Source organism: Lutra lutra, chromosome 4 (genome assembly GCF_902655055.1).
Source record: "Lutra lutra chromosome 4, mLutLut1.2, whole genome shotgun sequence".
Lineage (NCBI taxonomy): Eukaryota > Metazoa > Chordata > Mammalia > Carnivora > Mustelidae > Lutra > Lutra lutra.
Window position 1 is genome coordinate 165442643 of NC_062281.1, and position 26154 is coordinate 165468796.

Sequence of the window (26154 nt, forward strand, 5' to 3'; positions counted from 1 at the left end):
TTTTAGAACCCTCTGGACGAAGGTATGGATGTGAGAAAATCCCTCCTAACGGCTGAGAACCTGGCTCTTGCCCAAGGGCATCCTTTGCTGTCACCTGAGGGTTTTTAACTGAAGAGTTCCAAGTCCCATCACAAAAGATTCAAAGCCTGTCAGGATGGCATGGGTGCATGTGGAGAAGCACCCTGGTGCTAGAAGGTCAACCTGGGGATGAGAAGCCCAGCCGGCTGACTGCCCAGGAAGGCTGGCAGGCTGTGCCTCTAGTCTCCGTGCATCCTTAGCTATGGCTCTCACCCCCGTGTCCCAGGCCCACACCAGCTTCATGGTGGGAGCACGAGGCCCACAGGCCCAAGTCTGCATCTCCTCCTTTACGGCATGTTCCTAGGCCAAGTCCCTTTACCTCTTCCAAGCCCCAGCTTCCTTGTCTGTAATAAGAAAACACGAACACTGACCTACGAGGTGGCCGCATGGGGTGTAGGAAACCATGTGTGTCAGGCATCTTATGAGATGTGTGTGCCTGGCATGTAGTAGGTGAACAACCAACAGTTGTTTCGGTTGTTGGTATAAAACATGCATGATAATAAAAGCAATGACAGCATTTGTGAATTGGGTCCTAAAGGGTTCAATAAAAATGGACCACTTGGCTCCAAACAGCAGACACTTGACAAGAAGGTGCACTCCAGATCATTAGCCTCAGTCATTGGGCTGAAGAGTGAGCCCTGCCATCTTCCCACTCCTCTTCATCGCGTAGCTCCAGCTCTGGTGGAGAGCTGAGGGCTGAGTGGGAACCAGGGCCTGTGTCGCTTTCCAGGCTTCCGACATATCCACTGGCTGGGAGAGGGGGTCTGAGGTTTGGAGGTCCGTGTGGATGTACAGGCTCAGGCTCCCCTGCATCAGCCTGCTCTCTCCTCCCCAAGGGCAGCTGGGGGGAAAGCCGTGGCTTATGGGAGATACAGGAGCTATGCTTCTCACCTCCTCTGTCATTCATTCGTTGTTTCACCAGCCATGGATTGCATCCTTCCGTGGGCTCAGCTCAAGGCTAAGCACTAGGAGAGAGGCTGCCTCCTTGAGAAGCTCGGTGTCTGGCCGATCCAGCCACTCGCTAGCCACGTGGCCCCAGACAAGTGGTATTTCCTTTCCAGATATCAGTTTCCTCATCTCTAGAATGGGATTATTCTGGCTCCTTTTCCAGAGGAACGTTCTGTTGTTTTTAGGACCTGTCTTTAGAGTGCTCGGTGCTAGGGTCTCCACGAGCATGGTCGGGCAGAGCACAAGGGCTTCGGAACCAGAAGGAACTCCACGCTGCTGCTGGCTCGGCCACATACTGGCTGTGTGATTTGCTGCATTTTAAAACTTCTCTGTTTCCTTTTCCTCGGTGTGTAATGTGGTTATGACGCCTTTGTTGCAGGGTACTATGAGTGTTAGGTGAGCTGGTAAGAAGGTATCTGGCTCTCGCCAAATGTGATCCCCATTTCCTTTCTCTTTGGCTCTGGACTCTACTGTCCCATGTGTGGGTACTTTTGGAGAGTCCCCCCCACCAGTGCTGCCCACACTCATCAGGTCCCCAGGAATGGGCATGGGTAGGGAGACAGCCAGATTGGAACTCAAGGAAACAAGCACATGCCCCCTGGGGAGAGAGGGCATGGGAGAGTAGGTCCGGCCCAAGAGGAGTCATGACCAGGGTGCAGAGCCGGGAGTCCTGGGTTCTGTCCGGGACCTGCTGCTAGGTCGCTGTGTGTCATTTGCCAGTTCCCTCTCCTCTCTGGACCTCAGTGTCCTCCCCAAGGCCAGTCTGCAGGATCCCCTGGCTTTCTTCCTGCTCTGAGAGGCCTACAGGCCTTTGATGTACAAGAGCTGAGTGACCACATAATGAAGCAGGTCAGCTGGGCGAGGGGTTTCACCCACTTCTTCCAGCCTGGGTTCTGCTGGAATTGATCGTGCCGAGAGGCCAGCAGACAGACTCTGGACGCGGAGGAGACTGTGGTTTCTAACTGACAGAGCTGCTCGTGGGAGAGGAGGCAGGTGAAGGGACATTAATGGCATGCAACTAAATTAAAAGAAAGGCATTACTCCTTTTTTTTTTCTTTTTCTTTAAGAAGGCCCAGAAGCCTCAAAGCCATCTGCTTCCCAAGGAGCTTTTCTCTTATTTGAATTAAACAGTATGTTTGGATGGGAAGGGTTGGTTTTCAGGTTATCGGGATGGATGCAAGAGATGGCAGAGCGAAAGTGAGCATCCAGTGAGTTCTTCATGTACCAAAGATCTGTTGAACACATACCAAGCATCAGGCACTGTTCTAGGCTCAGAGGTGCAGCAGTGCCCAAAACAGCAGTGGTGCTGTCCTGGAGCTTATAAAGCAGCAGAGGGAGGCATACAGTGAACAAAGGAGCACAGAAATGTATAATACGCCAAATAGGCTGAGTGCTGTGGGAGAAAATCAAGTAGGGGAAGAAGCTAGAGAAAGCCAGGGGGAGGGACTCGGGGCGCTCCTATCTGTAGAATGGTCAGGGAAGTAAGTTATCCTCGATAAGGTGACACTTGAGCAAAGCCATGCAGGAAATGTAGAACAAATGAATTTAAGAATGACTTTCTTGGGACACCTCGGTGGCTCAGTTGGTTGGACGACTGCCTTCGGCTCAGGTCATGATCCCGGAGTCCCGGGATCGAGTCCTGCATCAGGCTCCCAGCTCCATGGGGAATCTGCTTCTCCCTCTGACCTTCTCCTCGCTCATGCTCTCTCTCACTGTCTCTCTCTCAAATAAATAAATAAAATCTTTAAAAAAAATGACTTTCTTTCTCCACAGTGTACATGGGTGTCTATAGGTAGATCCTATGTGAGGCTAAAATGGTCAGCTCAGCCAGGCAGCCCAGACTCTGAGCTATCCTGTTTTAGATACAGGATACCGCACCTAATTCCTGATTGCTGTTATAGCTAACAGCGAGCTGGATAGGGCTCTAAGTGAATTGGGCTTTAGGCCTTCAAAATGACTGTCTGCATAGACCGTCTCATCCTAACAAGGTAGAAGCAATCACTTCCATCTTACAGATGTGGCCTCTGAAAACTCCGTATGAGGGGTGACAAGCCCAGAACTGCATTCCAGGGGATGGGTGGAGTGGACACCCAAAGCCAAACTCGACTGCCCATCAGACGCCTTGGGTCTCCTCACAGGGCAGCTTGGCACCCAGCACACCACCTCGCATGCAGGAGGTGGTGTTCTTTCTTGAAAACAAAATCAACCCAGAGACTAAGAAGCTCTGATGGCTAAATGCGAGGTGGGATCCTGGAACAGGAAATGGACATTAGTGGAAAAACTGGTGATATCTGGATGAAGCTTCGAGTTTAAGTTAATAGTGACATGCCACCATCAGTTTCTGAGCTTTGAATGATGGACCTGGGTTATGTAAGATGTTAACATTTAAGAAAATGGGATGAAGGGTTTATGGGAACTGTCCCTGCAACTTTTCGGTCCATATGAGATTATTCCATAGCGAATAGTTGATTTAAAAAATAAATGACTAAGTCCACATATGCTCCGACTAGCTCGCCTCCTCAAGGTTATGGAGGAAAAGTCATAAAAGGTCATGAAGTCACTGAGTCCCTACTGTTATTAATACCCCACGCTGCTACCTAGAGTTGCGTGGGTGAAAAGAAGCAAAAGGATAAATTGAAGAGGGTATCATGTTGGAGGAGGAAGGTTCTCCCCTGGAGACTGCCCCTAAATGAGTTTCTAGTATATTGTATGACCTATATTTTAGGCTAGAGCAAGTATGCCCTTTCCATGTGATGAAAGTTCACCGACGTGTTTTCACTTGATGCTGCAGCAGACAGATGGAAAGCTAGTTTTATCTGTAGAGCTGTATGACGTGACTGTAGGAATCGTAGTGAGTAAAGGCTAGGAAGGAGGGGTGCCAGGTAGTGAGAACTGAGTCCAGGAGCTGGAAAGGCCTATTAATACGAATCTGGTTTTCTTTTAGGGTAGAAAACATTTACAGCCAGGGAAGGCTGTCTCTTAGATTGAAGGAAAAGAGCCTGGGGTCAAGGTATTCTCAGATTTGGTCCCTTCTCACTGGGATTCCCCATTCACACAACAAGTGAGCTGGTTTAGGTGAGTCTCTGGGGGCCCTCCAGCTGCCAACCTCTAAGCCCAGAGCAGGTGATTGGCCCAGGCTCACCGCACAACTGTAGAGCGAGATAACTTCGCCTGCCTTGGTCTACTAGGGGTTTCTAGGAGGCTCATGTCACTCCACACATTGCCTTGGCCTGTGGGCATTTGGTGTTGCCCTAAAATACAGGAGGAGTCAAAGATGACCAGATAGACAGGAAACCATCATCATGAGTCTATTAGAAAGCATTTAATTTTTATAGGAGTAGGATGGACCTCCAAGATGGGCTGTTTATTTCACTAGGCTCTAATCTTGTGAAATAAAGAAATCTAGCACTTTCCAAGGTGTGGAGAACACAGGTGCAGAGGGATGGGAAGATGTGTTACAGGGAGGAAATAAAAGTGCTACAGCCACGTACCTTAAGGGCTGTATCCTGCAGGACACCCGGGTCTTTAATAGGAAAGATGTGCAATGGAAATCTCCAAAAAAGCACTGTGTGGGGAAATGTGTGTGCGCGCATGTGTAGAGGTAGGTATTATGTGCAGTTTTCCAAGCTTGATTGATCAGAGAACTCCTATGCATCTCCAATAGATGTACATGTAAGACATAGGATATACACATGGAGTATATGCATCAGGAAAGTGTGTATGTATCAAAGGAGTGACTGGACTAGAATTCCATATGAAAATATGTGGGGAAACACTAAAGTTATCTGAGGTCAAAGCTGAAAAAAACAACACGAATGCTAAACTGCGCCTCTAAAACTTGGTTCTGCATATTAGTTTCAGCATGTCAGTTTCACACATTTTTCCGATTTTGTTAATTTCTTTTTTCTCAGAAGCAAAGTGGCAAATGGCATGCAAATGATCCTTCGTCCTCCCCTCTGTGCTGCATTCATGGGAGACAGAAGTAATGTCATTGAGATGAGGGTAACCAAGCCCGTGTGACAGCTCAGTGTCGGGTCTCTAACCCAGAAACCCACTTGTGACATTGGTGTTTGGGGAGCTAAAAAAGAACCACATTTAAAAAATGCCACTAAAGGCCAAAAATCTGATCTTTGTCAAGTATGGCTTTTTGCGTGTTCGATCTGTACTTCCATATACGCAGGTGTGTTTCTCACACCGAAAGGACAGCATGTTACTGGTCCACATGCCCGTCGGTGGGCGTGCCCAGGGACGGTGAGAACACCCTTTGATTCGATGATGATTTTGAGCAAGGCTGATTCTCACAGCACTCTTGGGTCCCAGCCTTAACCCATTCCCATGTTGCCCCCCCAAGCTTGACAATGCTTGTCAATCCTTTACAGCTGGGCCCCTGCCTCAGCCTCCTTGTTCCCTGACTTCTAGCGCCACACGTAAATCCTGCCCCCAGCCAAACCCTGCTTCTCCCACTCCAGACTCCTCCTCGAGCATGGCCGCGTCCCGTCGAACGTGCAGGGTCCAGGTCTGTTTTGTGATCGCCTCTGTCAGATTGAACTTCAGTTTCCTAACCTGGTATTACGAGCACAACACGCTCTGAAAACCTCCCCAGATAAAGTAAAGGAGAAATAACAGAAAGAGGGAAAATTTCAGGGGGGAGGGGTTCTTTCTCTATGACTTAGCTGGAGGGAGGGAGGAAGCTTTGCAAAATCTCACTCCAGGATGACTTGGTTGGTTCAGCTCTTCCTTCAGACACTGGCTTGTCTCCCATCTGAAACGTGTGACCTTAGACATCACATGGAGTCTTCAAGACTCTCTGTCTTCGGCTATAAACATGGGCTGATGCTACCACCTCCTTCTTAGGGTTTTGATTCCAAGCTGTGAGCTTGTGGGGTGCCTAGAACTGTTCTCAACCCACAGAAAGCTACCTGTTCATTGTCATCACTACTTACAATGACATCAACTGAAAAAATGGGCATGTTTTTAAGTGTGCAAAAGATGTAAACAGGTAGTTCACAGTGATGGTCCAAAAACCTAGGACTAATGCTCTAGCTACCAAAACCCGAAAGATTATGAGTTAGAATGCTTACAGATGGCAATAATGTGAAAACAAATGAGATTCCGTGCTGGCTAGGGTCAAAGAGAACTTGTGAGTCTTAACTGCTGTCAGTGAAAATGATACTTGCCCACGCCTGCTTCCATCTAGCAATTCCCCAGCCCCGGGGAAATACACATGCACAAAGAGGTGTTCATTCAAGGGTGTGCCTTTCAGCATTGCTTGCAGCAGGAAGAAGCTGCAAATGACCTCAGCGTCCAACAGTGGCCATACTTACAAAGGTGATGGTGCCTTTGTTCCATGGACTACTTTGTGGCCATTTAAAAAGAAGTGAATCGAGAAGCCCCAACCCAGGGAGACATTTCCAGCATATTCTTAACTGGAGAAAGGTTTCTGTGTGCTATGTTTAATACAATCCCATTTTTATACAGGGAAAGTTAAACAATTCTGTACGTGTCTGCACATTGAAATCTGTTTCGGTGCTCATGGAAACAGAGTGGGAACATACCAGGGAACTGTGAGTGGTGGTTTCACGTTGGGAGTAGAATGTTGGGGGGTGGGGGGAGGGAACACTTGTCCACATTGTACATGAAATACTTAGGTGTTTTTTAAAAAAAAAAATTGTTAAACAAAGAAAATAAAAAAAGGAAGCCTGAAAAAAAATCCAAAGAGCTAATGTCTGAGAGGTGATCCTTGACAAACGTGTCACGCAGTACCTGAGCTTAGTAAGTGTCCTTCTCCCTTCCCGCCTAGACTCTGTGCCCCACCCTATCCCCCCCCACCACCCTGTGCATCCCTGTGTTTTCACTAGACCACGAGCTCATAAACATATAGGGATTCCAACCCTGTCCATACACCGAGTGCCTGCCCTCAAGGAGACCCCAGTTTGGGGAGACCCCCATCTTATTTTCTAGCAACTCTCTGGGGCCTCTCTTCTTGGTCTCCCCATCTCCTGTCCCCCAGAAGGTGCTTCTCCTCGCCTTGCAGTGTGGGGCTGTCTTGGTCACCAGCACATTCTGAGGGGTGAATCCTATCATTTGGGTCAGGTCCGCTCACTGATTGGTTCTCTTCTGTTTCTGTTCAGGGCTGGGCTTTCCCACTTCCAGGGCATGTGGGCTTTCCTGGGTCCCTTCCCCCACTGGCTTCCACCTGGCCCTAATGAATTCCATCATGTCTGCTTAAAATCACTTTACTTCCAATTTGCTAATTTAATTCTAGTCTTACAGAATTTTGGCAACCCTGCCAAATTGGGTGCCAGATGCAGATTTAATGAGCATATTTTCAGTTCTTTCTTTCCTGTCTGCATGAAGATGCTGAAGAGAACAGGGTTTGGAACTGGTCCCCAGGGGTCTCCCTGGGATATCCGTCCCTGGGTTGGACCCCACGCCACTGGGCACTGACCCTCCCACCAGGTGTCTCCCCGTCAGACAGGAAGAGCTCATTTTCCTCTCCCCGGGGAAGGGAGCTCTTGCATCATCCTCCTCGTCCTAGAAGCCCCAACCCAATTCCCATCATTTGGACTTCACAGGAAATGTATTTGGAGAAAATTGCTTATTTCCTCCGGCCCATGTCTTCCAGCAGCCATGTGCAGCTCAACAGATGTTCAAGGATTTGTCTATTCTGTTGAACAAACACACATTGAGCGCTTTCTAGAATGATTTCTCAGGGTGGTCTGTTGCCTACCTGCAACAGAATCACGGCGTGGCACGAGGGGCTCGGGAACATGCAAGATCCCTGGGCCCTGCCCCTCGCCCACGGAATCAGACAGGGTAAGGGCAGAGGCTGGGATTCTGTCACCCAGAAGCCACTCGTGCCTCCAGCATTTCCCTGCATTACTTCATTTCAGATTCATACCGTCCCTGACAGAGACATTTTTATCTCCAAGAGTAAGTCTCAAAGGAGTCCAGTGGGTGGCTCAAGGCACGTGGTAGTGAGTAGCAAAGCTGGGAAGCTGCTAGAGGCTTTGGATTCTAAGTGTAGGGCTCTTTTCCCTCTCCCCATCACAGTGGCTCAGGACCCATGGTCACGATGCACCGCTCAGGACCGACTCGCAGCCTGCCTGTGCCTGCTCTCGTCTCGTCCCCCGCACAGGCCCTACTTTCCAGGCGAGGAAATGGGGACTCGGCTATTCCCCCTGCCAAGCCGCCAGGCATGCAGTGGCTGTAAAAGCATGAGCCAGGACCCACACTACATCTGATTCTAAATTCTGTGCCAAGCCGTGCAGAGGGCTGAATGGAGAATAAGCGAATGTTCCTTCAAGGAGCAGGAGAAATGAGCAAAGCTCCCTGGCTTCGGCGGCAAAGGCCGCACCTTTGAGCGAGTCACATCTGTTCCTGAGTGTTGGGCTTGTCCTCGCTGCAAGGATGGGGTTGGTGATGTCCAAACTTTTAAAATAGTGACACCTCTCCCCCTCTCCTCACTTCTTTTTAGCCCAAATAACATCTTACATGGAACCACAGTATATACAAAGAGACAAAACTGAAGACATTTGCACAGCTCTGGGCTTTCTAGGAGGCAATCTTGGAAGCATCCCATTTAGCATTTAACGTGGGTCACCTATGGGCCTCTGCCCCCAGCCTCCACTGCCCCCCAAAAAATGACATATAGTGGCTATAGTCTCAGCTTTGGAGTCTGGCACACGGGACATAACGGTCCAGTCTGGGCTCTACCACTGTCTTGCTGTGCAACCTTGAGGAAGTTGTTTGCTTTCTCTGGGTCTCAGCTTCTCTGTAAAATGGGGAGGATCGTAGCTGAGTCCAGGTGAGGAGTAAATGAACTTAAGGGCATGCGAAACACTCAGCACAGGGCCTAGCATGTAGAAGTTGTGTTAACTCTTGTTTGCCTTTGAGAGAGAAAACATGAGAAATTTAAGTCGTGGCCATATTTCCCAGGGTCTTAAGGATACCCTGTCGTCGGAGTAGCGTGGACAGTAAGGCCCAGATATTTGCTGGTCTCTATACTTCAGCACATCCTTTAGCCCCTACAGGGGATGAGATCTTATTCTTTGAGGAAACCTCCCAGGGAGCTGAGGGGAGCTCTGAGAGGAGGCAGGGTTTGGGCCCAGCTTCCCACAGGGGACGCCCAGGGCACACATGCAGAAGGCTGGGGGGGCTCGCCCCCAGTCGAGGCAGGGCAGGGGACCCCTTGGGCTCATATTTCCCTGTTTGGGGCCCCCTTCTGGGCAGGGCCGAGCACATCCTGGAAGCCCGAGGAGAGGCAAGGGCAGAGCAGCACTTGTGACAGGACCGAGGGCATGTCCCGGGGATCCCAGTGTTTGGTGGCAAGAGGTCAGAGAAGGAAAGGCTGGGGTGCTGGAGGGCGCTGCAGCTCAGGGGTGGTGAGGTCAGGAAAAAGCGGGGACAGCTTTCCACAGGGCTGAGGAGGCAAGGGTACCAGCCCAGCCCTGCAGTCAGATCACTGGGGTGGGGGGTGGGGGGGAGTCCACACCTGCCCTCCCCCACCCCCAGGGGTCACCTATCCCTGGAAGGTCCCCTCGTGCCTGCAGGGCCTGTTGACAGGGGCGCGTGAGGGTGTGAGAGCCAGTGGAGCACCAAGGAAGAGACGGTCTCCACCTCAGCGAGGTTATTTCTGGCTCAGCTCCTGCTCCGGCAGTCTCTGTGGAAACTGCACGTGCCTGGTTCAGTGCGGAGACATGACAAGTTTTCTCAGGGCAATGTGCGCCGAGCAGGCACCCGGGGAGCTGCCTTGGAGGCTGCCGGTAGGACGTGAGTGTGTGTCTGCTGCCCCGCTCGCCCCCAGACCACCAGCCTCGCCTCCTCTCCCCCTCCCTGCCTCCCTCTGCCTGCGCCGCCTGTCTCCTGATGCTGTATTTGGGGGAGATGTGTTCCGTGCAGCGTGATAGGCTGAATAACGGCCTCCAAAACGTGTCCAAGTCCTGATTCCCAGAACCTGTCACTAAGTGACTTTACATGACAAAGCGGAATTAAGGCAGCAGATAGAATTGTGGCCGCTGGGGCGCCTGGGTGGCTCAGTGGGTTAAGCCGCTGCCTTCGGCTCAGGTCATGATCCCAGGTCCTGGGTTCGAACCCCACATCGGGCTTTCTGCTCAGCAGGGAGCCTGCTTCCTCCTCTCTCTCTCTGCCTGCCTCTCTGCTTACTTGTGATTTCTCTCTGTCAAATAAATAAATAAAATCTTTAAAGAAAAAAAAAAGAATTGTGGCCACTAAGCAGCTGACTTTACAATAGGGAGATTATCCTGGATGATCCACTTGAGCCCGCTACTATCTCAAGGCCCTTTAAATATGGGAGAGAAAGCAGGAGAAGCCATGTCAGACGTGAGGAAGGCTCCGCCGGCCTTTGCTGGCCTTGAAGATGGAAGGGGCCATGAACCAAGGAATTCAGGCAGCTTCCAGAAGCTGGAAAAGGCAACAAAAAAGGGATTCTCCCCAGATCCTCCAGAAGGAATGGGGCCCTGTGAGCCGCTTGATTGTAGCCCAGGGGAACTCATGGATTTCTGACCTCCAGAACGCTGAGGTAATAAGTGTGTGTTGCTTGAAGCCACTGAGTTTGATGGTAATTTGTTACCAAGACAGCAGGTAGTGAGCCAGGGAGGCTGGTCTGCCATGGCGGGAGTTCCTCAGAGGGGACAGTCGCAGATGGGTTCTTCTGTTTTCCCAGGGTCTGATCACAGGTGCCTGCTGGCCAGCCTGCAGTCCAGGTGGGAAAATGGCTTCCCCTCAGGGAACGTCCCGCTCTGTAGACCCCAGTGCAGGGTCTCCTGCGGGCACACTGCAGATGCTGTCTCCTCAGCCTGAACACCACCCCAGGCCCCCCCATCAGCCCTCGGATTCCTCAAGGTCCCTTGTCCCGTCTCCTTTAAGTAACTTCTCATGACACCTGGTGCCACCCCTGGGGGACCTGTCGCTCTGGTGACTTGTGTTGTCTCCGTTTTAACCACCGGTATGCTGCTGCCCCTCCCCCAGAACCTAGAAGGCTGAGTGGATTCTGCTGGTGGGAACCAGTTGTGCCCAGGCTCCTAGGAGCCACATGGGCTGTGCAGCTGTGGGGTGATGGCCTGGGGGCCTGTTCCACCTCTCCCATACCCTGGCTAGAGGGCCCCAGCCCTCCATGAGCTGCTCCCCTCCCTCAGCCTCACTTTATGTAAAATGAAAAGTGAGAAAGACCAATCTCACCCAATTATGAAAAAAACCCCCAAAAAACCACAACAGATATCACCCGGGGGTTGGAAATCCTTGGCTCATAAAGACATAGAAGTTGCCACCAAATGTGTTCAAGGGTCTAGACTTGCCCGCAGGACATCCAGGGTCAGTCCTGGCTGCTCACTCTGACCTCGGGCAGATCACTTCTCTCCTTCCTGGTGCCCAGGCTGGAGGTGAGCAAGCTGATGTGAGAGGCCTTGAGCATCCTGTGGTCATGGGATGGCTCACTGTCAGTGTCACTTTCCTCTCCCCAACATGTGGCCCAAGAGTGACAGCAACTCTCCCAACTGGGGCTTATGCCACCCCCTGCCTCGATCCCTTCTCCCCTTTCTTTCCTGGGCCCCTCCCATATACCTGGACCTGGGCAAAACCTAGAGAAAACACGGAACATGGTTGCGGTCAGTGAGGTGCCCAGGACCCCGAGTCCAAGGCGGTATACCCCTCAGTGTCACACGAATGTGATACGGAAGGTCTAACCCCACACTCCATTTTCTAGATGAGGGAAGAGGACTAGAGTGTGGAAATGCTTTGCTCAAGGGCCCAGGGGGAGCTCATTGCAGAGCTGGAACCAGAACACCCTGTCTGTCACCTTCAGCTCTGGCAAGTCCCCTCTTCCTCCAATTCAATGCATGAATGAGAGTCTGAGTGAGTTTATTACTCCAACGCGTATTTCTTGAGTGCCTTGTCTGTGTTAATACTCTGCTAGGGGCTGGGCTACAGCTTGGGAACAAGACAAACGGCCTGGTTCTTCCCTGAGAACTTATACTCTTGAAGGAGAGAGTGAGTAATTGTGCATTAGCTCCTTAATTACAGTGGTGATGACTGTGATGCCAGGAATGGTCAGAAGTCATGGGCTGTGTACGGTTGTCCATGTTGTGCGCTGAGTAAGTCCATGCAGAGTGAGCCTCTGTTTAAGAGTTTATAGTAGAATTTGGAAGACAGGACCTGTATATCCTCAAAGGTATAGCACAAGACCATGGGTTACAAGCAGGGTAGCTAGGCCAGAGGAAGGTTCCAGAATCACAGCCCTAGCTCCTTCTCTCTCTCACATTCAGTCAGGGTTCACTGGGAGTCCTAAAGGAGGACCCCCCCCCAACCAGAAGGGCATGGGAGACCAGCAGGAGGAACAGGGCATTGCCCTGTCTTGGGGGTGCAGAGTTTCTATTGTCCTGGATTAGATGCCTGTGATGGCAGAAGGCTCTGGAATCGAGGCTTCTCTGCCTGGACAAAGTCCGGCTCACAGCATTGCCTATTGTCTGGAATGTTGGACCTGGAAGGGGCCTGGCTTCTAGGAACTAGGCGTCTCCCTCCCGCCAGCTCACTGTGGGGCTTTGTGCCCTCACCTCTCTGGGTGTTTCTGTTTGCGTGAAGAAAGCTCACAGAACAGCACAGAGACAGGCGTGTGCTGTTGTTCTGTCAAAGCGCCCTGTCTGTCGGGTGAGGCCCCAGGCGGGTGTGGGGTGATGACCTGGGGGCTGGTTCCACCTCTCCTACACCCTGGCTAGAGGGCCCCAGCCCTCCATGAGCTGCTCCCCTCCTTCACCCTCCCTTTATGTAAAATGAAAAGTGAGAAAGAACAATCTCACCCAATTATGAAAATTGGAGGAAAAATTGGGGTTTGAAATCCTTGGCTCATAAGGACATCGTAGTTGCCACCAAATGAGAGCACTCCTTCAAGGATCAGTAGGACACCTCGCTTCTTTGCATAGTTGGAGACCCATCTGTGCTTTCCGGAGGAGCAGAGAAAGAGGCCTGGTTCTCTCTGTTTTTCTTTAATGGGGAAGAATTATTCCGGCTGGTAAAGAGTATCAGCTCCTCAGCAGGGATTTAGAACAGAAGGGCTTCTTTAGAGATGGGCTTGTCTGGTCTTTGGTTGGGCAGACGGGGCCATAGAGTCCCTGAGGGACACAAGGGCCAGCAGCAGGCTCTTCTGGGGCCTGAGGCCATGGTGCAGAGAGAGACGGCAGGTTCCCTGGGAGAGCCATTTGGTTTAGGCGGACTGTGGACCTGCCAATTTGGCAAAAATCAGCTGTTGCTTGTCCTGGAAAGTGAGCTTCCAGAAATAGTGACGTCAGAGGTGCTTACTGCACACGCCAAGCACTGAGCCGAGCTCTGGGGGACAGGCTAGTCCATGTTGTCCCTGCCCTTGAGATACTGGCTGTTGGGGAAGACAGATTGGCGGGAAGGATAAGGAGCACACGGTGGCATGGTTGGTGTCACAACGAAGGTCTGGATGGAAGGTCAGGAGCAGGAGAGAGGGGAGTCTTAGCCAGCTCTCTGGACAGTGGCGGGTCTGGGGCAGAAGGAAGTTTTGCCAAAGCTGAACTTTCCAAAGTTGGGTGGGAGTTAGCCTGATAGATAAGGGGAGGGAGGCCTCTCCTGAGGATGAGGACAGCGTCCACAAGGGTTTGAAGCATGGAAAGAAGACGATGTGCTCAGGTATTATCAGGTAGTTGAAAGACAAGAAGGTAAGGGAGAGTGTCAGGAGAAGGGGGTGGTGGCTGGACGGTCATGGTGGCCCTGTGGGAAAGAGGCTCTTTCCAGTGGAATCCAGATTTCTGACAGCAGTCGGTGGGCATCAGAAGTGGTCATGGAGCACTGGGCCATGAGCCTCTTCTGTGATGCGGAGATGCCACTCTGTCCTGTGTAGAGAGTGGACCCAGTGACCGGGGTCGGTGGGGAGCTAGAAGGCTGCACATACTTGAGCCAATTCCTTAAGAACCTGGCAGCATACAGGACGTGGAGGGAGAGGGAGAGGTCAGTGATGGCTCCTGGACTTCTTAGGATGCCTGGGTGATTTTCAGGACCCATGTGCTGAGATTCAGAATCTGACCCTGGGCTTTGGGCTGCTCACCCAGGCCTCAGCAGTAGAGACCGCGTTGTGGGGGGTGAGGGGGCTGTGAGCTCCTTGCAGTCCCCAGTCCCTGGCTGGCACCCCCATCTGCTGGTTCCCTCAGAAGGAACCAGGAAGAGTGTGTGGATGCTGTCGGGATGTTGACTCATCCACCCCACCTACAGATATTTTCCCCTGTTACCCAGGGGTAGTAAATTGAGAGAACTCAGTGTTTATTCACTCATTTATTGTCACCAATTATGTTCAAGGCTTTGTGAGTGATACAGAGATGAATCAGACGCATCCCAGTCCTGTCCTCAAAGCTCGTGTGGTTTTTCTGTGATGCCGACAAGAATTTGTATATGTTTTATTAGACACCCAGGGGAGAGGAGGTAAATGCCACAATAAAGAGACCAAATGCTGTAAATAAGAGATCATCTCTGGCCAGGGAGAGTAGGTCATGGAGGGCTTCATGGAGGAGGCGGCATGTGAGCGGGGCTCACTCGGACAGGTGTGGTTGGATTAGGCCACAGTGGAATGGAGAAAAGAGTTCCAGATGGAGATTTGCTTGGAAGGGAACATGAACCCTCTGGGCAGGCATTTGGCCAGGAGCAGGGTTTTGTATGGGGACGTTGAAGTCAGGGGGCCTCCTGGCGTATTTGTGAAGGCAATCCCACGTGTAGACCGTATTCTCCAGGAGGAACCGCTGAAGGCTTGGGGACAGGAAAGGGCAAGGAGAGAGCTGGGTATCAAGGTAGTGTAGCTGGCCTTACAGAGAGGGCGAGCTCAGGAGGACAGTTCAGACCCTGCTACGTATTGGCCCAGATGAGGGGATAGGCACTGGATCTTAGTGAGATTGACAGAAAAAAGAACTTCATCCTCATTTACTGACATTTACTGAGGCTTTAGGCCGGGCACCATTCTAAGCATTTTATGTGCATTAACTGATTGAGTCTCTCTAGCATCAAGTCCGGTAGGTGCCAATTTTACTCCCAATTTACAGACTAGCTCATGGAGGCCCAGAAATGTTAGGTAAATAACCTGACCCTGGTCACACAGCTGGGAAGCGGAGGAGGAAGGATTCAAACCCAGGAAGTGGTGCCCTTAAATCCCACTGTGGAAATGTCTTCCTAACGGGTCAGAGCAGATGACAGACAGCCCTGCAGGGGGTGGAGGCCGTTCCTCCCACCCACCGGTCTCCCCGGAATAGCAGCTGACCCAGGCCCTCCACATCCCCAATAAACTGAGAAGGGCCCCACAGGCCTGATCCGGTTCACCGGCTCTAACAGCCTCTCTCTAGCTGGTGACAGTGTAAATAACGGATGGAGTGGAAACTCTCTATGGAAAAAGGTACCCACTCAAACAGCCACAGAGTCCAAAAAAAGGAAGAAGAGCAGAGCAGACCCAGAGGGCTCTGTAGCAAACAATTTCCTTTGGCACAGCGCCTTCTGCCTGACTGAGCCCTTGAACTAGGGGGTGGGGGAGGGGCAGCACTGGGCAGGTGTGGGGGCAGGTTGGGACCAGAAGCTTGTCTGGGTCCCTGGCAGGTCCTGGGTCACCAGGCTTCCCCCATTTGCTAGGGAGGCAGTCACGGTGGGGATATAAGTCAATTGTCCCTCCAGACACACACATCCGGCTTGCTTCTTCCTAGTGACCCTTCATTACTAACCTCCCTTTCGAAGGTGGACCAGCAGTTGAGGTCTCCCGGAATCTCGATCTGCTCTTCTTCTTTGTCCTCTTGTTATGGGATCTGGAATCTTCTTCTTTTAGAAGACAAAATCCTTGTGAGTATCAGTAAAGTGAGATGATCAGAAGTAACCAAAAGAGGAACAGCAAGAAGGTCATGCTTTGGAAAGTTGACTCTGTATGAAATTCTTATATGGCCCATTTTAGAGATCGGGAAACTAAGACCAAAGTACTAAGTGGCATCCAAGGTTACACGGTGGCAGAGACTAGAGGTGCCCAGTTTTGTCTGTGACCTTAGCCTGGGGCTGACCTGCTCCGCAAGGCTGCCCACCCATATCTCTCTGGTTTCTGGACCTCCGCTCCCGTGGCTGTCACGTGGTGGTGGGGGGAGCCTCTCCATAGCATCAGTGCCACAGAAAGACAATACAGGGACAGTTTGAGCATATGGTAGGCTCTCCGCAAATGTTGGTTTCCTTCCCTACCCCTCCCTTCTTTCTCTGCAAACTGGGGAAGGTGTTATGAGGCTTTTGGTGGAGGAAGAGGCTCAAGCTTAGGGTTCCTTGGGAGAAAGGGTCTAAGCCCTGACTTTCTGGCCCATCTTCCCTATTAGATTCATGACACCCGAGGCAGGGGCCAGGTGTCTTCACCTTGGCTCCCTGCGGTCTAGCCCAGGGACAGGGACCTTGTGGAAGGTCACTCAGCTGGATGTGGCAGGACCCCACGTGTGGGCCAGTCCAGTGAGCTTTCTACTGTACCAGTGAGAGGACACTTCCGGTGCGAGAGGGCCCCCACGAGGCGTGGCCCGGTATGCCAGGAAACACTCCTCTACCTCGCTCTGGGCCCAGGCTGCTCAGAACCTCAGCCTCCCGTGCTGCCCTGGGGCTTCATCTGTACCTCCTCTTCCTGCCACTGTTAGTCTCTGGGACTCCTGGGCTGGGTGCCCTCTGTGTGCCTCAGTGTCTCCCTTCCCTGCGGTGCCTGAAAACAGTATTTCTTCTGCCTAGTGCCAATTGAGTTTATGGGCCCAGATATTCTCCTGATCACGAAACAGAATCCATTATCCTGCACTTGGCATTCCTCTTTTTCTGTCGTCAGTACAAATGGAAATGTATCGCCATCCTCTATTTTAAAAAACCCTCCTTTTTTTGGAAAACATTCTGGATATTCTCAAAGCACATCTTGTCCCTATCAAAGGCTCTGAGCTCCATCGCTTTTCTCCCTGCTCACTTTCCATGTCTGGGACACCTCACTGCTCCACGGGAGGGAGAAGCCTCTGGTCTGGAGAATGTAGCCATGAGCCAGGAAGGTTCCAGAAGCGACCTCTGAACTTGCCAGTGTATTGGCAGCCTTCTCAGGAAGAAGGGCAGGCATTTGAAGCAAAGGTGAGCACCCCAGGAAAGTGAGAGCCCCAAACTTAGCCACAGGGAAGAGGGCAGGAAACTTCGCAGGGCCAGTCCTTGAAACAGGACCTATAGGCAGAGAGATGGACAGAAGAAGGGCAGTGTGTGTGTTTTCCCCGCTGTAACTGGAGAAGGGCACAGGCATTTGTCAAGTGTCTCGAGCACGCTGTCTTGTCACATCTCACACAGCATCGTCTCATCTGATCTACACCACAAACCCAGGCAAAGGGGATGTCTATCACTTTTTACTCATGAAGAAAGTGAGGCTCAGAGAAGTTAAGTAATTCAGCTGAGGTCACACAGATATTAATGGGTAAAACCAGGGTCTGAACCCAAGTCCTGATGGTGTCTGGGCCAACGCTCTGTACTATCCATGCCGTGTGACCTTGGGTCAATGAGGCATGCTGGCAGTTCTCCCCGTGTCCACTCCCAATTGCTCAGGGGCCCAGCATGACCCACCAAGATTATTCTGTGTGATTCTGTCTTAGATGTGCATGTTTTCTTATCGACCCATCGACCATGATAGCAGAAATGAAAATACAAATGGAAAGACTCGTCCTCAATTCCCTGCCCCAAGCAGATCAAACTCAGTTGGACCACATGCCAGCCCCATCTACAGATGTCCCGTTCATAGTGGAGGGACAGGCTGTATGTCAGGAGGGTAGCCAGGGCTTTCCTGGGACCAGGGTGTGAGGTCCAGGGCTGGAGCCCCAGGCCCCCTGGCTGCCTCACCAGCCCTGGGACGAGGCTGGCCCCTGCAGGTATCCAGGGGGTTTTCTGTAACTCCTTCCCCACTAAACTTCCCCTGCGGGGATGCCAACCCCAGTGCCCACACCGGATGTGGGGTGCCTTCCACCTGCCAGCAGAGGCCGTGCCGCGCTGCTTCGGTTCCACAGGGAGGATGGGGAGTGGAGAGGACAGCCCTTCACCCCCGCCCCTCCCTGAGGTTTTGGGTGGGGCCTGTAGAGAAGTTGCTGAAGAGTCCTTCCTGCCCTGGGTGGGCACCACCTTGCAGATGGGCCCCTCTTGCCCTAATAGGGCTTCCCTGTTCAGCTGTGCTCTGAAAAGAAGACATTTTGATATCATTTTAAAATTATAATCCTTAATTTATAAAAGTGATAAATGTGCTGATTGTAAAAAAGAGAAAAAAGAAAAAAAAAAAAGAACAGTCTAGAAATGTATAAAGAAGAACATGCACGCTCTAAACCCCGTCCCTTCACAGTCCCACCTGTCAGAGGAGCTAACAGCTTGGAGTTGATCCTCTATGTCCACAGACCCACAGCTACGTGGACAGGTGTGGGTCTGTGAGGCTGCCTTTCTGGTTTCTCACACCATTCCATTGACAGCAAGTGTGCGTAGTAGCTAAGAGTGGGGGTTCCTGGGTCAGACACCCTGAAGTTCACCACCTGTCAGGTCTCTAAGCCTTGACTAAGCCTTGTGTGTAAAATAGGGTCCCAGTCCTACCTTCCATCCTGCAGGCTGTGAGGGGAGAGAGGGAGATCGCCAGGGAGAAGTGCTGAACCCCATGGTCAACGCATACATGAAGTCACAAAGAATCTCTATCATTGGGAGGAGTGCATAATTATTTTTAATTAAGAAAAGTTATTGTCCTATTACTACTATTCCATTGGGTGGATTTGTCACCACTTACTTATCAAACTGCTTCCCTGCTGATGGATGTTAGGATTGTGTCCATGTTCAGTGTTAGAACTGTTACTGCACTGATCACACGTGTGCATGCGTCTGTGTCTATGTATGTGTAAAATGATGTGTATTTGTGTGTGCACTTGGGAAGCTGCTGGGTTGACATAAATTTTGACCTCTTCTCTGCAGCACTGATGGTGGCAGTCGATTTCCTCTTTGCCAGTCAAATGGGGGAGAGTTGATATTGACTTTAACTTATATCCCTTTAATTATTAGTGAGGCCAAGCATTTTGCATATCTTTATTAGACATTTTCATTTCTTTTTTTTTCCAGAGAGGGAGGGGTAGGGGCAGAAGGAGAGGGAGAGAGAGAATCTTAAGCAGGCTTCATGCCCAGTGCTTTAGTATTTTTTTTATTAGCTTCTACTATTGTTTTATGGGTACTTATCATAGATCATGGATATTGACCCTTTTTTTATATGTTGCAAATAATTTATATGTGGCCTGCCATTTGTCTTGTAACTGTTGCTGAGGTCTTTTTTTTTTTTTTATACGTAGTGCTTAATATTCTTGTGCAGTTGCACTCAACTTATCTCTTCCTTTAAGAATACTGAGGGTTGGAGCACCTGGGTGGCTCAGGGGTTTAAGGCTCTGCCTTTACCTTAGGTCATGATCTGAGGGTCCTGGGATCAAGCCCCACATCAGGCTCTCTGCTCAGCAGGGAGCCTGCTTCCCCTTCTCCCTCTGCCTGCCTCCTGACTACTTGTGATCTCTATCTCTCTGCCAAATAAATAAATAAAATCTTTAAAAAAAAAAGAATACTGAGGCTCAGTTCAGGCTTGAAAGTTATTTTTTAACACTAAGTTACATCAATATTGTAATAGTTCCGGTATTTGGTAGATTTGCTTCTGAGGTTTGTTCGTTTCTTTAATGCAAATTAATTTATGTATGTATGGTGCACAGACCCTTTTTAAAATAGATTTCTCCAGCTTCCCTCACTCTGTATCCCATTTTGTTCCAAACCATTTATTTTACCTGTTGTAGGTTAATGGCTCATCCTGTCTTGCTAGAATCACAAATCCAGAAAGGCAAGAATGTTGTTTTCTCTTTTATTCACTGCTGAAGCTCCAGCACCCAGAACAGTGCCTGAAACACAGTAGGCACTTAATAAATGCTCGTTGAAGGGATAGACAGCTGGTTGTCACAGCTCTTTTATTTAAAGAATCCATTCTTCCTCCATTATCATTCCATCTTCGACAGTCTCTTCTGTCTCTTCTAACATCATTGCTGGATCAGGTTTTCTCCCTCTTCTTCACTTTTACAGTTTATAATCTAGAAAATGATATGTTTTCAAATTCATTGACATCAAGTGATGTATTAATTTCTCTCAATTTTTAAAATTGTACACATACATGTTTACATCACCCTTCTTTTTTTTTTTTAAAGATTTTATTTATTTATTTGACAGACAGAGATCACAAGTAGGCAGAGAGGCGGGCAGAGAGAGAGGAAGGGAAGCAGGCTCCAGGCTGAGCAGAGAGCCCAATGCAGGGCTCTATCCCAGGACCCTGGGATCATGACCTGAGCCAAAGGCAGAGGCTTTAACCCACTGAGCCACCCAGGCGACCCTACATGGCCCTTCTTAACAGTTGTTTACGATTTGGCTCTTGGCTGCCACTCAGATTAACCAGAGGTTTGTCCCCGTTGCTGGTCTCAGCAAACCCGCCTGCAGTCTTTTGAGGTGGTCGTCCTGTTTTTTCATTCTCTTTCTGATAGACTATTTCATTTATTCTCCCCTTTCCTCAGCCTCTTGGGTTAGATGCTTAATTGGTTTGGTTAACGTCTTTCTTCTTTTATCATGAAAGCATTTAAGGTCTGAATCTCCCTCCAAATGCAATATGGCTACATTCCCCAGATTTTTTGAAAGCAGGGTTCTCAATGTCACACACTGATAAATATCTTACCATCATAGCTTTGTGCCTCTTTGACACTACTTGTTTAGAAAAGCATTTATAAATGGTTGTGTGTGCCGTTTACTTGTTCATTTTTTGCTGCTTGTTAATTTCTAGTTCTGTTGCATTGGGAATGGAGACTGTGGTATACATGTTGGAATTTGAGATTTTCTTATAGTCTGCTACAAGGACATTCCAGAAAGAGATGTTTTCTCTGCTTCCTGCATCTAGATGAAGTTAAGCATAAGAACTGTGTCTTCAAATCCTCCTTACTTTTCTTTGGTAGTTACTTGTACCACCAGACTTAGAGTACTGCATTCAAGAGCTATGCTGTTCTGTGTGTCCCCTCCTTGTGGTCCTAAAACTATGTTACCTCATATATTTTACAGTTCTGTGATTCAGGGTGAAGGTAAGGTTCATGATTTTTGTGTCTTTTTGGAAAAACAGACCCATTAGCAATCTAAAATGCCCCCCATTTTATTCTATTTAACATTTTGGCATTTTATCGGCTGTTAATATTAACTTTTCTACATTGTTTTCATTACTATTTTGCTTGTTATGTCTCCTTGCCATTTCTTGAGTTCAACCTTTGTCCATTTGTTTTAAGTGTATCACTTCCAAACCACATATGGCTGGATTTTTTTTTTTCAACTCAATCTAATTTCTTATCTTAAAATAGAGTAATTTAATTTAGTCACATTCTTATATTTATTGATATGTTTGGGCTTATTTTATGTCTTTTGGTTAAAATACTTTTTCCTTTCCTATCTAGCTGTCCCTTTCCCAATGTTTAATTGAATTAATTAATTGAATTTTTTGGTTTCCCCCCTCCCCGTCACACATAGTGGTTAAAAGGTCTGTATCTTATTATGTTTTCTAGAAATGGTTATCCTTAAATTAAGAAAACCCTTGCTTCTGGATTAATGTCAAGAATTAAATGGTATCTAATTCCCAAAGAGATGAGACCATTATTATTAACATTGGCTTAGATCTGACTGTACATTTTTCTCATTTATTGTTCATCACTGTTTCCTGTGTATCCTGTCTTGCCCTCCCCTGAATCACTTATTCTGATACAGTTTTTGTTTTATTGTAGTAATTCCTTGAGTAACTGTTTTAAGAGAAGATAAGTGCATGGCATACTATTTTTAGTACTTCTTTCTTTGGCTTTAAGAAGGGGCGGAGTAACGGATCTTTTAACCCTTTTTCCTCAGAGCTCTGGAGTCTTTGTTGCCTTCTGGCAGTTAATGAAGGGGATGTCAAGTCCCATGTCAATTTGATTCTCAAAATTTCGGGACAGAGCTGCTCGTCTGGGTAAGGGGTAAAACATCACCTCCTTGGAGCTTTGGCATCTCCAGAGAAGGCAGGCAAGGTCGGGATTTGCTGAGGATTGAAAGCCTCCTTTAAAATAGATATGTCAATTTGGGGCTTCCTCAGGATCATGCTAGGAATACAATCCAACAGACTAGGACTGAGGGAAACAGTGAGGGGGAATTTTGAGGCAAGGCAAGGGACTCAAAGAATCTTAGGTTACAAACTGTTGACTGACGAGCTGATGGATCCTTCTGGAAGTTTCTGTCATGAGCAATCAAGCCATCTATCAGGGTTAGAGTCTCCTGGAAGAAGAGTGCTGCTAATGAAGACAGTAAGGCGTGGGGTAGGTCGTGTCTGTCCTCTCCTTCCTACTTTGGTCTCTTTGGAAATCCAGAAGATTCACTCATTATCCTTGGATTTCGGTAATTCCAGCCAGCCAGCCTGCCCCAGCTCCCACTGCCGCTGAGCAGGATTCTCTGGGGAATTTGGCGGGTGGGCCTTTGCTTGCCCCTGGTGGGTGAAGCTGGCTTAGCTTTGATTTGATTTTCTGTCATTTCTCCTTATCTGCTTTTTCTCAGACTTGCTGGCCAGCTGGTGCCACCCTAGAGCTGTTCTTTCTTGAACACTTCTCTTTTTATTTCACTGGTGTTGAGGGGAGAAGAGGTAAACACATGGGCTCTGTTTGCCTGGAGAGGCTCAAGTGTGTGTAATGTTTCCTGGTGACCGGGAGGCAGGTGTGTCCGCCTGGCTCTTACCTGCTGCTGCTGCTGGAGGCCAGGAGTGGTACTCCAGTGGTGCTGACCCCACTGGTTGGGGGCCGGGCAGGGGGAGAGCAGTGGCTTGCTTCCTGTACCCTATCTGGTCCTCCCCTCCAGCCACACCTCTGGTCCCAACCACATTACCTCACTGATTGCAAGGAAGCAGTGACCTCACTCCACTGCAAGATCAAGTCCAGACTATTCCATGCATCAAGTTCTCCCCACCCACCAGCCCTTGCTTCCTGAGCTCTCACTGCCCCTCATCGCCAACCATAAGGACACCATGCAACTTGTTGAACATTCGGCCAGTTTGGGGTCTCCTGTCTGCGTACCCTTCTTACTGTTTGAAATGCTCTCTCTTTCTCATGCATTCGGACACTGTCAGAATTGACCACTCTTTTCTTTATGGCTTCAAGATGCAGTTAAGATTTGCACAGGTAACCCTTTGTGTTCCTTCATTCCTGGCCCCTCCCCCCACATTGTCATTCCCTTGAAGGCAGGGGCTGAATCTTAACTCTTTCATGCTCAGCACTTACCATTGAACTTAACCCCAAATAGGTGCTGCATGTGTATCTGTTCAGTGAATGAGTCACCCAGGCAGATTCTAAAGAGAATTGCTCTACACCGACTGTGTGTGAGACCCTGTCCTGGTCTCTAGGGGTGGGGAGGGGGTTGCACTGACATGCGGAGGTGTGTGCAGTCACAAGGCCTGCAGGACTCTCAGAGTCCCTGTGCACATCAGGCCCTGCTGTTTATCTTGAGGCGCCACAAATACACTCTGGGTATTCTGGGGAGGCAGGACTTACATCCAGTTTTTGAGGGGCTGGCGGAGCCTTTTGAGGAAAGATAGGCAGGATTTGGCCAGGTAGGCATGGTTGTGAGGGGGAGGTCAGTAGCATTTGAGTCAAGGCCCAAAGGTGGGGAATCGTGGACTGGGTTCAGAAGATAGCATATTCTAAGAAACCAGTGTTTCCACACTGGGAGGGATGGCGCACAATGTTTGTATTAATAAGGGAGATCAGAGAGGGCGGGGTGAGATCAGAGGCTGATGAACACCAAGGAGTGGTGAAAAGCTGGGATGCTGGAAGACAGAATTGGGAGATGATAGACGGAGGTCCCTGTGTAGCAGGTGTGATGCTGCCCTGGGATGGGGGGCAGGGCTGAATGGATTCTAGAGCAGCAGGTGCGGTGACAAGGGGACAGCCTGGTGGCTTTGGCTACCTGCATGCCCTGGAGGAACCCACAGTGGGATATAGTTGCGAGAACACTAATTCTTCCAAGGCTGTGCCAGTAAAATGCACGGTGTCCCAGAGAAGAAAGGGGGCAGTGCCCCAGGCCCGTGTACAGGTTACTCTAGACCTAGATCACTGGGCATGTTGTGGGACAAGCAACGCCAGATCTTGAGAGACCCGGGAGGTACCTGCCCTTCTTAACAAGCTGATTAGTAAGAACTGGTGCTCCCTCATTCATTCCCTAACCGGTAATCATGTTTGTTTGTTTGTTTTTTAAGATTTTATTTACTTATTTGACAGAGAGAGACACAGAGAGAGAGGGAACACAGGCAGGGAGAGTGGGAGAGGGAGAAGCAGGCTTCCCTCAGAGCAGGGAGCCCCATGCAGGGCTTGATCCCAGGACTCCTGGATCATGACCTGAGCCGAAGGCAGATGCTTGATGGCTGAGCCACCGAGGCACCTCACCAGTAATCATGGTTGAGGCCCTGCCCGGAGCCAGACCTCCTTTGGCCTTGAATGCTCTGCTCTGTTTAGTGATTTGGGGAGTCCAGTGTGCTCTTGGGTCTACCTGTTGGATTTAATTTTCTACCAGTCCTGAATATTAATCACTTATGCCAGTGATAGTTGTTTTCCCTTGCTGTGTAACAAAGTGTCTCAAACTGAGTGGCACTTGTTTCTTAGCTCACAATTCTCTAGATGGGAAGCCTGGTGCAGAGAGGCTGGATTCTTTGCTCAGGGATGAAATCAAGGTGCCTGTGGGCTCAGCTCTCATCCTGAGGCTCTGGGGAAGGTTCTGCTTTTCCAGCCTCATTCACTTGTTGTGGGAGTCCAGGTACAATCCACTGGTTGTAGGACTAGGGTCCTATTTTCTTGCTGGTTGTCAGTGGGGTGCTGCTCTCACCCCTAAAGGTGGACCCCAGTCCCTTCCACATGACCCCTCTGTCTTCAAGGCAGCAAACTTGCAAGTCAAATCCTCCTGATTCTAATCTCCATGACTTTCTCTTCGGCCACTAACCAGAGAAAATTCTGCTTTTAAAGAGCTTTCTTGGTTAGGTCAAGCCCATGGAACAATCTATTTTGAGATCAACCTTGTCCTGTAACATAACCTGATCACGAGAGTGAAGGGCACCATATTCACCGTCCTGGGGATTACGCAGCCTGTGTGCACTGGGAGACCCTGGAGGCCATCTTGGAATTCTGCCTTCTTTTCTGTGGAGAAATAGGGACTCTGAGAAGTTAGGTGGTATGTGCGAGCTACAAGGGGGTGCCAGGGCTGCGTCTCACACTTGTCTCACCAGGGGACAGGGGGATCTAGCCCAAGACAAGCAGCATGGGAAGCATTGTGGGGGCCTGGGCCTCCTGGAACCAGCCAGAAATTGTTCAGTATCTGAAGAAGTTGACCAAGCAAACTCTTTGACCATACTTTTCGACCATCCTCTGCAGGATTTGAGGCACAACCTGGCAGCCTCTAACTATTTCATGGCGGAGCCTCAAGAGATACTGGCCAGGCCAACTCTCCCTTCCAGAAGGCAGAGCAGAGCGTGAAAGGAAGGCCACGCAGTGGAAGTGGACATGAACGCTGGTTTCCAAAGAGAACAGTGTTTTAGTTTTGGTCATCGAAAGTGGTGCCTTCAGCACAGGTAAGAAACGGGCTGTCATTGAGTTTGCTTGCTGGAGACACCATTTTGGTCTTTCTTGCATGAGCTTGATAATGTTCTTCCTCTTTCGAGTGTATTCCTCTTTCCAATTATTATTATGAGTTATTATTATTATTATTATTATTATTTATTACTGTTGCCTTCCTTGAGTCTCTGTGGAAATCGGAAGTCCTCAGGACTTCCTTGGTGAGGAGCAGAGACCTTGAGGGCCAGCACTCTTTCCCTGCTCTCACCTCGTCTCCCCAGTTGTATTCCTAGTTCCTCAGTTTCCCTTCTGTCCCTGGCAACACCTCTTTTCAAGGAACCACAGCCTCCCCACATGTGAGCCCCCACACCAGAGCTCCACTGTCTTCTCTGCTCCCCTCTCCACCTACCCCTATGATGGCTCTGGCCTGAGGAGCCCCCGGCCACTCCCTCCCTCCTCA

The 26154-nt window shown here is 49.7% G+C and overlaps 1 protein-coding gene across 5 annotated transcripts in view; it reads left to right on the top strand.

The window, feature by feature from the left end:
* The window catches only part of HIVEP3 (HIVEP zinc finger 3), a 461322-nt gene that overhangs the window by 343812 nt on the left and 91356 nt on the right, over positions 1-26154 (top strand). For all 5 annotated transcript variants that reach the window (XM_047724531.1, XM_047724524.1, XM_047724526.1 and 2 more), the window contains one exon: positions 25515-25711. The gene's annotated coding sequence lies outside the window, so the exon portion shown is untranslated. The remainder of the gene's footprint in view (positions 1-25514; positions 25712-26154) is intronic.